This window comes from Pinus tabuliformis, chromosome 9, assembly GCF_031772625.1.
Source record: "Pinus tabuliformis cultivar Carrire ecotype Pingquan chromosome 9, CPIR1, whole genome shotgun sequence".
Taxonomy (NCBI): Eukaryota; Viridiplantae; Streptophyta; class Pinopsida; order Pinales; family Pinaceae; genus Pinus; species Pinus tabuliformis.
Window position 1 is genome coordinate 1325315088 of NC_142307.1, and position 12655 is coordinate 1325327742.

The following is a 12655-nucleotide window of genomic DNA, read 5'->3' on the forward strand; positions in this document are numbered from 1 at the left end:
CATCCCCACAAAGGGGTCACAAATACCAAAGTTGGTATTGGCTAGTGCTTTGAGCTAGAAAATTTCATTTACCCTTGTATTAACAGTGAATCTGGAGAGGATTCTAATATTATCTTTATAAGATTTATATCAGTTAAGATTGATGAATAAAATTCATGAGACATGAGCTAGGATGTCCTTGCAAGGTGGTTGTTGATTATTGGAAGCTATGATGGCCATTATGTCAGGCCAGGTGGTCGCACTCCCTTGATCGTGAGCACGATTGTGATAAAGATGGAAGACTTCATAGTCTAGATTGATTGTTTAGCAGTGATAGTTAGTGGGCTCATTCACAAAAGCTTCTATTTCACTAATCCTTTTTATAGAGTTGTCAAATTCAATTTCCAAAGGTTTCAATTACACTATAGAGTTGAGTTCTGAGAGAGTTGTGATTCACATTGTTAAGTATAGCAGCTATGACACTTGAATGAAGACAAGCATAGTAGAGGTATCAGACTCTGTTATAAGCTTACCTGCATATTATAAGGGACTTGGTTGGCTTTTTTATAATTTTATAAATAAGTTCCATGTCATGGAAATGTGAAAAAAAAATACTGATATTGCCACCATGTGGCTCTTGTCATATATGGTTTTATACTTTTTCAAAAAATTCTCTAAGAGTTCACAATGCTAAGATTCACTAGGACTTACAAAGTTTTATTATTTAGTGAAAGACTCACCAAGATCTTACAAGATTTTATAATTGAGTAAAATATTCGCCATGCCTGGTGAGAAATTCGCCAAAAAAGTATATATACATATTATATTATTGATAAAATCGCCTTCCATTTTTCCTACATACCATGGAGATTCACCCATTTATTATACATATAAATTTAGGGGGGGTTCTTAAAATTTCCCTGCAGATGGCTCCTTTTATTTCTTCTTCATCTATCTCTTTGCTCAGTCTTTCATTCATTTCTGCAGTGATCTTCTTTGTCATATGCTGTAACAGATCAACATAGTCTTCTTCTTTTCCTTTTTCAATTAGGAGTTCTTTGAAATGTTCTGAGGCAGCTTGTTTGATGGCAGCTTGATTGCTTTGCTGATTGCCTGTGCTATCTGTGATAGTTGTTATGTTATTTCTGATTTGTCGAACTCTGGCTTGCTTGTGGAAGAAAGTCGTATTCCTATCTTCGCCCTTCAACCAAAGCTGTCTCGATTTAATTCGCCATTTCTCTTCCTCTTCTCTTCTGATGCTATATAGCTGACTGTAGAGATTTTCTTCCTGATTTTTTTCTGCCTGATGGTACTCTTGCTTTTCCATTGTGTGATGGAGATCTTCAATTTTTGCTTTCACTTCTCTTTTCTTCATTTCCGGCTCTTTGTAGTGAGTTTTTGCCCAATCCTTGAGTGCATTTTTAACGTTCCTGAGTTTGCTTTCCCAAATGAAGCTTGGAGAACCTTCAATGTGCTTTTTCCAGGTTTGTTGGATCCATTCTTTGACTTCCTCAATGTCATTCCATAAATAGTTGTATTTGAAGGGGAGAGGGCCCAGAGGGCAATGAGATTCGAGAGTTAAAGTGGTAGGATAATGGTCTGAAGCTGCAAAGGGAAGAATGGATGCGTGAATAGCTGTAAAGGTGGATAGAAGGGTTACATTCACAAAAATTCGATCAAGTCTTTCCATAATATTGGTTTTCCCCAACCGACGGTTACTCCAGGTGAATTTGCGATTCTTTGGGATTATATCAACAAGATCACCATGCTGCATAACATTCTCCAAATGGTTTCTAAAAGGGTCTGGGGAGAAGCTGCCTCCGCGTTTTTCATTAGCATGCAGAATGAGATTTAAATCTCCTCCTAAAATTATGTTGTTGTTATCTTCTTCCGCTATATTGTTGCTGAGAGAGTCCCAGCAAAGCTCCTTATCCCTGTAATGATTCGGAGCATAGACATTGTAGATGACTAGCTGTTGGCCACTCATGTTGTTCTTCAAGACAATCTTGATCCAGTGCTGTTCTATTATTTCTATTATATTGTTCCATTTAGCTTGATGCCAGAGCGTAGCAATTCCTCCTGAGGCTCCTCTGGATTCACAAACACTTCCTTTGTATTGCTTATGCTTCTCAATAATTTTGTTCATTTCTAGTTGTCCCTGCTTTGTTTCTTGAAGTAAAACAATATCTGGTTTCTCTTGGTTTATTAGATCTTTTAAGGCATTTGTTTTGGAGGGGTGCCCTAATCCCCTGTTGTTCCATGAGAGTACTTTCATCATTTCAAATGAGGATTACGAGGAGTTTCTCTCCCTCCCTTGTCCTTGTTTACTAAGTCCTTGTCAATTTGTCCTAAGATATAGGACTCTATGGGGTTCTGAAGACCCATTGCTATATCTTTCTGTGCATTTTCATCTCTGTGTTGTTTGGCTGATTTTCTTCCAGGCTTCTTTTGATTGTCTAGGGTGGCACCATGCTCCTTAGAGTTGCTTCTAGTGATTTTGAGAGGGAGGGGATCAGGCGGGAGGGAGGAAGAGATGATCAAAGGGAGGGGGGAGTCTGAAGGGTCAGAATGAATCATAGGAGTGGGGGTATCCTCAGGAGGAGAGAGGATGTGGAAGGGATTGGAGGAAGGAGAGGAGGGAAGAGGATCAGGCTGGCTATCAGGGAGGGAGGGGTGGGATGGTGAGGGTGGAGGATTAGAGGGAGGTCGAGAAGATAGGCCAACTTCATGAGATGGTTTGGAGTTAGGGGCTGCTGCTTTTTTTTACTGTTTCCCATTGCTCTTCTTGTGGAGTGTTTTCAACATTAAGAAGTTTAGTGCAACGATTAGCAAAGTGGCCATATTCATGACATACCTTGCACTTGAAAGGATCTACTTATAATCAAGTTGTTGAATATGAGTCCAATCATCAACCTTGAGCTTGATGGCTTCTGGCAATCCTTTTCCCAAATCAACTTCTACAAAGATGCGAGCACAAGCCTGCATGTTAGGTTCACTCCGGTCGATGTATTTCCCTACAACATTTCCAATAGCACAAACTAATTCATCTCCCTAGCAGTGGAGGGGGAGATGAGGAAGCCGAACTCAAATAGGAACAGCACTAGGTATATCCAGCTCTGGATCAAAGTCCGGAGTCCATTTGTTGAGATATAATCCTCTGGAATCCATGAAGTAAGGCCCATTATGGAAGATTAAGTCCTTATCTTCTTTTGTTTCAAAATGGAAAGTAAAATATCCTTTTCCACAAAATCTAATAGAGATTTTCCCTTGTGTTTTATCTGACCAGTTCCTTTCCACCCATCTCTACACTGTTTTTGGAGAGGGTCAGAGTCCTGTAAATTGTCCAATAAGTCCTCTTTCTGCCAAAGCAAGGGCAGCCATGCGAGGCAAGGTTGGAGGTAAAGATACTTCCTGCAACCCATCAAGTTTTTTCACAAATTTCGAAACTGTGGGCCGAGTTTGTTGTGGTGGTAAAGACCTGACCAAATCAGAGAAGGCTTGCTGAAGAACTGCCTCCTTTGATGGAACCTCTGGAGGGGCCATGCTGAGAGGCCGAGGACCGAATCAAAGTCGCAGGCGGTAGCGGGAACCTAGCAGAGGAGCGCGTGCGATAAAACTTTTTTTATACTTACTCCAAAGGTATGGTAAATAAATAAAAATATAAATAAACTAGGGGTATGGTAAATAAATAAAACCTCTTTTAATATTTAGTCCATAACCCTCTTTCTATTTAAGAAGGCTCAAAAAAGAGGTTTTATTTAAGTGAATCCTATGAGCCAAATACCATATTTATAAAAGAGGTATGGTAAATTAATAAAAATATAAATAAACGAGAGGTATGGTAAATAAATAAAACATTTTTTTATATTTCCTCCATAAGTCACCTTATATTTACAAACACCCAAGGGTGTAAATAAATAAAAATATAAATAAAGTGGAGGTATGGTAAATAAATAAAACCTCTTTTTATACTTACTCCAAAGGTATGGTAAATAAATATAAATATAAATAAAGTAGAGGTATGGTAAATAAATAAAACCTCTTTTTATATTTAGTCCATAATCATCTTTCTATTTAAGAAGACTCAAAAAAGAGGTTTTATTTAAGTGAATCCTATGGGTCAAATAACATATTTATAAAAGAGGTATGGTAAATTAATAAAAATATAAATAAACTAGAGATATGGTAAATAAATAAACCATTTTTTTTATATTTACTCCATAAATCACCTTATATTTAAGAACACTTAAAAAATGCATTATATTTAGGTGAAGCCTATGGGTCAAATACCATGGGCCAAATTATTATTAATACCATGCAAAAAAACATTATTAACCCTAATATTAGTATTAATAAAAATAAAGATGACACATGGTATTGACCCATGGTATTCATGTGGAATGTAGCCTATTTAAAGGGGGGAATTAAACCAGCATAGATCCATCTTTACTCTGGATCTACTAAGCGCCCAGAGGGATCAAATATAGTGATATGCAAACTAGCATAGAGTGAAAAATATTTGATCCCTCTCGGGGCTTGGTAGATCAAGAGTAAAAATGGATCTTGTAATTTAATGTCACTTAAACATTTTAACTCGGTTAAAAAAAAAGAAATAAAATAAAAATCAATTATTGATTTTATTAATTTTTATAATTCACTAATAGTAGTTTTTAAGTTTCAGGTTTATGATAACCCATGGTATTGACCCATGGTAATACCATGGTATTCATGTGAGCATAAACTATTTAAAAGAAAAATTCTATCAACTTAGATCCATCTTAATTCTAGGTCTACCAAGTGCTGAGAGGGATAAATAGATTTCATCCCTCTAAGAGTGGTAGATGTGGAGTTAAGATGGATATAGGTTGGTTTTTATGATAATGAAGATATTAAATAGACTTAGGAAATTATATATGAAAAAACATCTTAAGGTGAATGGTTAAAGCTACATTTAGTAACTTCACAAAATTTAGTAAAAAATACCAATATCTCCATTAATATTGGTTTTTCTGATTTAACAAAAAAAAAATTCAAAACAATGAAATATTATTGCTCTTTCTACATCACCCTTGCAGAAGAAAGATAGTAGTTGCCCAGATTTCCCACCATTTTTCAAACGCTCTCAATATGATATCTTCATAGTTAAGGTATTGATGTTGGATTAGTTGTTTGAAAAATATGCTGGTTTGTACAACCTTTCATCTTCTCTGTTATTCTTAGTTTGTCATAATGATCTGTAGGGGTTGGGCCACTGCACCATATTGTCCTAAAAGGCGGAGATTGTGCACCAAAAAGGAAATTAATCCACATGTTACAACGTTGTTAAAAAATGCAAGACGTATGAAGGTAGTGAATTATGCTAATAAGCAATTTAGATTGGGAGAGATGTAATTAAATTTTATTATTTAATTGAAGATTTCTAATTAAAATAATAATAAATCTACATTTATATATTTATATATTGATTGGAAGGCTTCTGACAACGGTCACTTCTTTCCATTAGATCCCCTTCAGGCCTTTGGGATACCTACTACTTTCTTATATTATATAGTTGGGGCTTGCTACTTGTTGGCGTGTTGGGGTAAACAAACTTGATGTGTTTTTTTATCTCGCAGTTGGATTCTATGGAATAAGAAAGAAATTTTATGTGCATTTTCTCATCCTGATAAGTAAATGTTTGTAGATGAAGATTCCATATTAGCAACTCTGTCACGAGGAAATTCTGTATATTTTGTTATTGCTCAGTACAAAATCAAACAATTTGTTTTTTTAAACTCAATATTGGTTGCATTTAGGAGCAAAGAGTTGTCTCCATGTCTTCTTCACGCAAGAAAGTTGTATGGTCCAACAATCCTACCATATGATTGTTGACAGCTAGCTTGCGGTACAAGGCTATCTTTGATGATGAAGCAATGGTATTAGCTTGGTGGTGGGGAAGATTTGGAAAGTTAAATCTTCAATGAAATCCATGATAGGGCAAGGTAGGGTCCTGGAATTTGTACTCTATGCAAATGTGAAGGGGAAACAATAGACCACGTGCTAGTGTTCATTTGTATTTTTGCTCAAGAGGTATGGGGTGTTATTCTCTTCTTATTTGAGGATAGGGTACTTGGCAAGAGGCTTCCTTGTTGGATTGTTTGATGATAGAGCTCTCAAATAACATAAATCATTGCCCCTGATTGCCTCTAGATCCATTTGGACAGGAAAGAAGGAATTACAATTTTGTAGACAAGGAGATCCCTCCTTTTCAGGTACATCATCAAATAAAATACCTATATGAAGGCATAAAAATGACTCCAACGTTTAAAGTTCCAAGTTGGGTTGCAATCTGGAGGTTGATAAAACTTATCCATGGCCTTTCTTTGTTGGTTCTTGCCAAGGTGATATTCTTGTTATATATATTATCTGCGAATATGTGTGATATTCTTGTTCTATATATTATCTGCAATTCGAACCCAAGTCAGTTGCTCCTGCATGTGTGATATTTTTGTTCTATATATTATCTGTGATTGCAACCGAAGTCAGCAATGTGTAGGAGGAAAATTCTCACTGGTGCTTCTTTTGGCGTCTTTCATGTCTACCTCTGCCAGAGAATTATCCACAATACATCAAGTTCTGGATTCACATGTCTCCCAATATTTGATTATTTTTCACATTTTGAAGTGGGCACAGAGGATAGCTCTTGTTTCAGGTGCAAACATATTCATTGCAGGTCATAATGGGCAATGGGGTAGTAGGGATGGGCTTGTTGGGTCAATATAATTTGAACCCAACTGCAAATTTGATGCCCAAAACTTCATAACTAGTTTTGGGGGTTCCCTAGCAAGAGAAAAGCAGAAAATTTGGAGGTTTGAAACTTTGAAACCGTGACCATCTTATAAACCTTCTTGTATCACAACAAGCCTAACAATGGGAAATCCTTTGGCGTTCATGTTGGCGCAACCCTACAACTTCCTAGGTGTGCATGTTGTTCACAATTCACGCTATGATTTATTTATTTATGTATTTGTTTTTGGTTGAAATTGCTACATGTATAGATAGTATATGTGACATACTTGATAATCTTTCCATTTGAAGACCAAGTGAAGAAAGCACAGATCATAGTTGAATACATTTTAACTTGGAGGTGTTTATAAGATTCATTTGTGAATTGAGTTGCTGCAAATAAGCTTCTTGTCTTCATTTAATGAACTATGTCAAATACCTCGGTTTTATTTATAGTTTTGTTGAGTCAATGGTTAGTGAATGGCTTGATAAAGACTTTGTTCTTGATCTGGATTCACCTCGGATGCCATCAAACAGAAATTGTAGACCTCAATAATATAATTAATGCTCCTGTAAAACCGTGCCTCGGTTACCGAGGGTACTAAACTTATTGTGAATTCTTTATCTAGTTTGTAAATTACTCTGTGGAGAGGGAAAGCAGAGCTTTGTAGATCCTCATCTAAGTGAGATTGATCCTGAAATGAATGTGATAATTGAGAAAGAAAAGCAGTCACAATTCAATGGCTTGGAACTTATTTCTTTTGAAAATTTTACATCTTGGGCGGTTATGGAAGCTGTTGGATCATGTCTAACAAACAAGTATTCAGAAGGACTCCCTGGTAAGAGGTAAGTTCCTGAAGATATAACTTGGAATGTGAATAATGGCACCATCATGATTGTGATTGTGTTTGAGCTACTTGGCAGTTTCTTCTTGCCACTTGGTATTTTTTTCTTGTTAAACTCAGTTTCTCTTAGTTTTTGGACCTGTACTTTTTAGTTTGAATGTTTGACATGTGTGTAATGGTTTCTAGGTTCAGCGTTATAGTGTAGAGACATGTAGTTGTTGCATGAGTATCTGTTATCACAATGATGGATACAATTGTTGGACACTTTTCTATATTTATTCACTACTGTGTTGGGTTGGGATTTATGCCATGCATATAATATGTTGGCAATGAATTCATTGACCAAAGTGAGAGGCTTTGCTAGCAGAGGGCCCTAGAAGCATTCCATCTTGACAACAGTACATGGGGTGTTAATTTTCAACCATTATCTCGATCCCCAACTAATTTTTTTGTTTATACAACTCTCCTCCAACCACATCATCGCATTATGGTGTGTATGGTTTTGAACTACGAACCTCCTTTGATAAGATTATCATTCCTATTTGGGCATGTAACATGTGAAAATTTTCTTTGCAACATTTAGGGTTTGGACTTACCACATGGAGGGCATCTGTCTCATGGATTCATGATAGAAAAAAAGTGAGTATCTGCTACATCAATTTACTTTGAATCAATTCCATATCATCTAGATGAGTCCACAGGTGAGCTCGCATTTCCAGTCTAATAATAATTAGGAGGGAAACAATTCCATCATTGACAAATATTGAACCAATATTTTGGGGAAGTGTTCAAAGTGTTAATGTTCGGGTTTGTTTTCTTGGGTTATAGGATTCATTGACTATGAGATGCTTGAGAAGAATGCCACCATTTTTAGGATCAAGCTTATCATTGCTGGTGCTAGTACATATCCCGAAGATATTTATTACCCTCGCATGAGGCAGGTATTGAATTTGGGTATTTCTAGATCTTATAATGGCAGTCCTTTCAAAAATTTCTCTTTCCAACAATGTTTATTCTAGCATATTTTATTAATATGTTCTTATAGTATGTAATGTTGGATTTTTTATGATTTTTAGTACTAAAATGTTTGTGGTTTGGGAAGATTGCCAATACAGTTGGGGCATACTTAATGATGGACATGGCACACATAAATGGTCTCATCGTTTCTTCTATAATGGTCAGTCCATTTGATTTTTGTGATGTAGTAACAACTACAATGCACAAGGTGAGTTGATGTTATTAATTTTCTCTGCAGTTCACCCTTTTGATTAAAAATATGAGTATATTAGATGGACCTTTTTTTTGGATCTATCTTAATGCTATATATTTGTGCCATTCCCCCCTTGTAGAAGAAAAAGAATCCCATTAATGTTCAAGAAACGATGAAGAACTAAAACAAATATGCCATTCCCATCATAGGAGGAGTGATTATAGAGTTAAGAGGTGTAGATTTTCCTTTTGATTCTCTTACATATTCTTTGATTCAGTTTCCTATTTTTATTTTTTTATGTTCTTTATATTTCTTATCACTACTAGATCAAAGCTTTGATGAAACTCATTATGTTCCTTGAATTGTTTGTCAATTGTTTCACTTTTTTCTTTTCATTTTTATCTTTCTGATATTTTTCATCCTAAAATATTTTTGGATTGGAGGGTTGTGATTTTTAGTCTTTACGAGGTCCTTGGGAGGCATGATATTCTTCAGGAAGGAACCAGTATTGGGGGTCGACCTAGAGACAACCATCAAAAATGTAGTTTTTCCAGGGTTACAGGTCAATCTGAGTTCTCCTTCCTTTCCTCCATCATCCATATTGTTCTCCTTCTCACTAATATCATAATATTGGATATATCGATTTTTTGTACCATTTCATTTCTAAAAGATACATTAAATAATTTGTGGCTTTCTAGGGAGGACCACATAACCATACCATAGGAGTATTGGTTGTTTGTTTAAAACATGATGTAACTATAGAGTTAAAGGCTTATCAAGTACAGGTGTAGCACTCTCACATGTCTAAGCTTCTGTAAAATTCATGCATGTGAGCTTTTTTTTTAATGGATTTTTTTTCTTATCAAAGGTAAAATAGTTTTAGTAAGTTGTAGCAAATTTCCAAGCCCTTGCAAAGAGCCTAATGGATTTGGGTTACAATTTGGTGTCTGATGGTAGTGATAATAACCTAGTTCTAGTTGATTTGAGGCCCTCGGTAAGGATCCTTTGTTCATATGTTGGAGTACACAACCTACTTGTATATTGATTTCTATTGCATTTAGTTGGTTGAATGTAACATGGCATATATTAATGGGCTTGGATAGGGAATTGATGGTGCAAGAGTAGAGGACGTTTTGGATGTTGCTTCTATCGCACTGAACAATAATTTTGTACCAAGTTACATGAATTTTTTCTTTGTATATTTAGATGTAAGGGATTCATTGATTTTCCTTTCTCCATGGGATGATATAGATTACTTTAATACCTTACATTTTCAGGTGATAAAAGTGTTATGGTTCCTGGTGGTATATGCATAGGGACTCCTGCATTAACCACCCGTGGGCTTCTTGAGGATGACTTTATTAAGGTTGCAGATTTTATCCACGAGGGGGTGCAGATAGCCATTAAGGCTAAGAGCTCTGTGAAAAGTACAAAATTAAAATATTTTATAGAATTTATTAAGTCAGACAATTTCCAGCTACGAAATAGCATTGTTGATCTCAAAAAGCGGGTTGAATCATTTTCTAGCCAATTTCCATTGTCTGGTGTTGGCACTGAAAATCTTAGTTAGATATATGACGTGCTTACAAGATCAGAAGTGTCCTTTCTTAAATTTTAGGTTGGGCTTCAGTGACGATAACCAGGTTGGTAAGATTTGGTTCTATGTGTATATTATAGTGATGAATAATATTTTAAGCTGAATTTTGTCTGAATTTATGTGCTTACCTAGCATTGGCATTAACAGATTCTATTCCAATGTGTTGGATGTTGAGTTTTACATTTTATTTATTGGCAATTATGTACGACTCTCTTTTTGTTCATCACAAGAATTTTGGGTTGAAAAATATTGATAACTTGTATGGAAGCTATTATATCACTTATTTATGTGGTGTGACTATGGATATTTTATATAGCTTGGAAAGCAATATCCCATACTTCTCAAGGGCCCAGGTATTGGGCCAATTACACAGTTTCATAAAGTGTGTTCACTAAGATACTTCTACACATGCACAGATTCCATGTATACATGACACATTTGCAATCAATTAGGCTTCTAAGATTTTATTGTTACATACATCATCTCACATAAGTTGGCAAGAATTGGTCCCATTTGTAGAATATAGCAATGAACCATGTTGAGATCTATATTTTTCTTGAATTTATTTGTTTTCCTAGTATAAGCATACAAATTATGTTTTGGTGTGATGGATGTTGATTTTTCTATCTTATTTATTGGCAAAAAAATTCTACATAATTTGTATGGTACACCCTTCCAATCCTTCATTTTCCTGAGCAGTTATTTAGACTCTCTTATATTGGTTAGGACTAAGTAATAGGATTGAGTAGGTATATAGATAGAATTGATGTAGCTTGAGTAGGTATTTACACAGGGTTTGATTACTGAATTTACCATTGTACACACCCTATTTGTGTTTCATTTGACTGGTTGACTACTCTTACTGTTTTGAATTATATTAGTATTAGTCAGTATATTAGATCGATTGGGACTTACACTATTAGGAAGCTACATCCTGAGTTTATTGAGTCTATAGAATCAAGCTCTCATTTAGTCTATAGGACAGAGGAATGCAAAGTATATAGAGACAAATTTGAGAGCCAAAAACACAAAAAAATAAGTGGAGTATTTGATCCAATTACTATTGGATTCACTTATTCCAAACAAGTGTATATATAATTTGTTATGGAGTTTTATGGGGTGAAGAAAAAAGTGCAAGGATTGTTGGATTAAGGTTGTGAGACGTGATGTGATGTGCCTGAGGACTGTAAAATATACCATGATTGGGTGGTATCTATTTTGCCAAAATTGCATAGGACTTGTAACTAGTCCCATACACAATAAGCAGCCCCTTGTGGAGGTATGCCAGTCCATGAGAGGTGAACATGTCACTTGGGGGATTTGAACCCCAGTGGGCATGATAACAACACCCCTCTTTCACTGACCAGGTAAGACCCTGTTGACAACATTGTTTAGCTTTTGATTTAATAGTCTTCTAGTCTTAATTGTCTTAACAGGAGAGGGTATTATTCAATGGAATCATAGTATCTAAATGATGAACATGGGTTAATTTTTGTTTCAAAATATTTGACTCTTGAATGCTCAAATTTTTGTGTGACCACCAAATCCAAGGCCTTTTAACCAACTGGATGTTTAAAGTAGCGCAAATTATAGTGAGTGTAGTCTCACATTGCTAGATATTGTTTTCAGTTGGAAGTGTTGAAAAGAATAATGGGAGTTTTCCAAACTGGGATTGTGAAATATATGAGTAACTGCTTCTATACCTTGGTGAACTTTCATTTGCATATACATATATTCCAACTAATCTCTCCTTGAACTAGCAAGATGTAAAAGCTTTTGTGAATGGTGGGCATGGTGTATTGGGATGTTTCCATTAACTCGGGTTCTGAACATTATGATTGAGTGTCAGGTTACAGGTAAAAACTTGGCATGTTTTGAATTAGTAATAATTTATTTCTCAGTGCAAAATTTTCATCTGCATATACATCCTAGCTGGGCTCTCTCGAAAATGGAAGAATATAAAACTTTTGTTGTTGTGTCATGGATGGCATAAAGTAATATGATTTAATTAGCTCAGGTTTTCATTAGTTCAAGTGTCGAAGATCAGGATTGAAAGTCATCTACAACCGTGGTGGTTTATCAAATAGTAATGGTGTTTTAATGAGAAACCTTCATCTGCATGTACATTCCAACTCGACTCTTTCAAAAATGGTAGAATGTACTTTTGTGTTTTGAGTATTATTGGTCAAATAAGGTAACATTATTTAGGCAACTTGGTTATTGCATAGCAGCCATGATTTTCCTGTGTCTAGTCATCAT

General features: G+C 35.5%; 1 pseudogene; it reads left to right on the plus strand.

Annotated features, from left to right (window-relative positions):
- The first annotated feature begins 7213 nt into the window (after positions 1-7213).
- LOC149153411 (serine hydroxymethyltransferase 3, chloroplastic-like) lies at positions 7214-10369 on the plus strand (annotated as a pseudogene).
- Positions 10370-12655: the final 2286 nt, after the last annotated feature.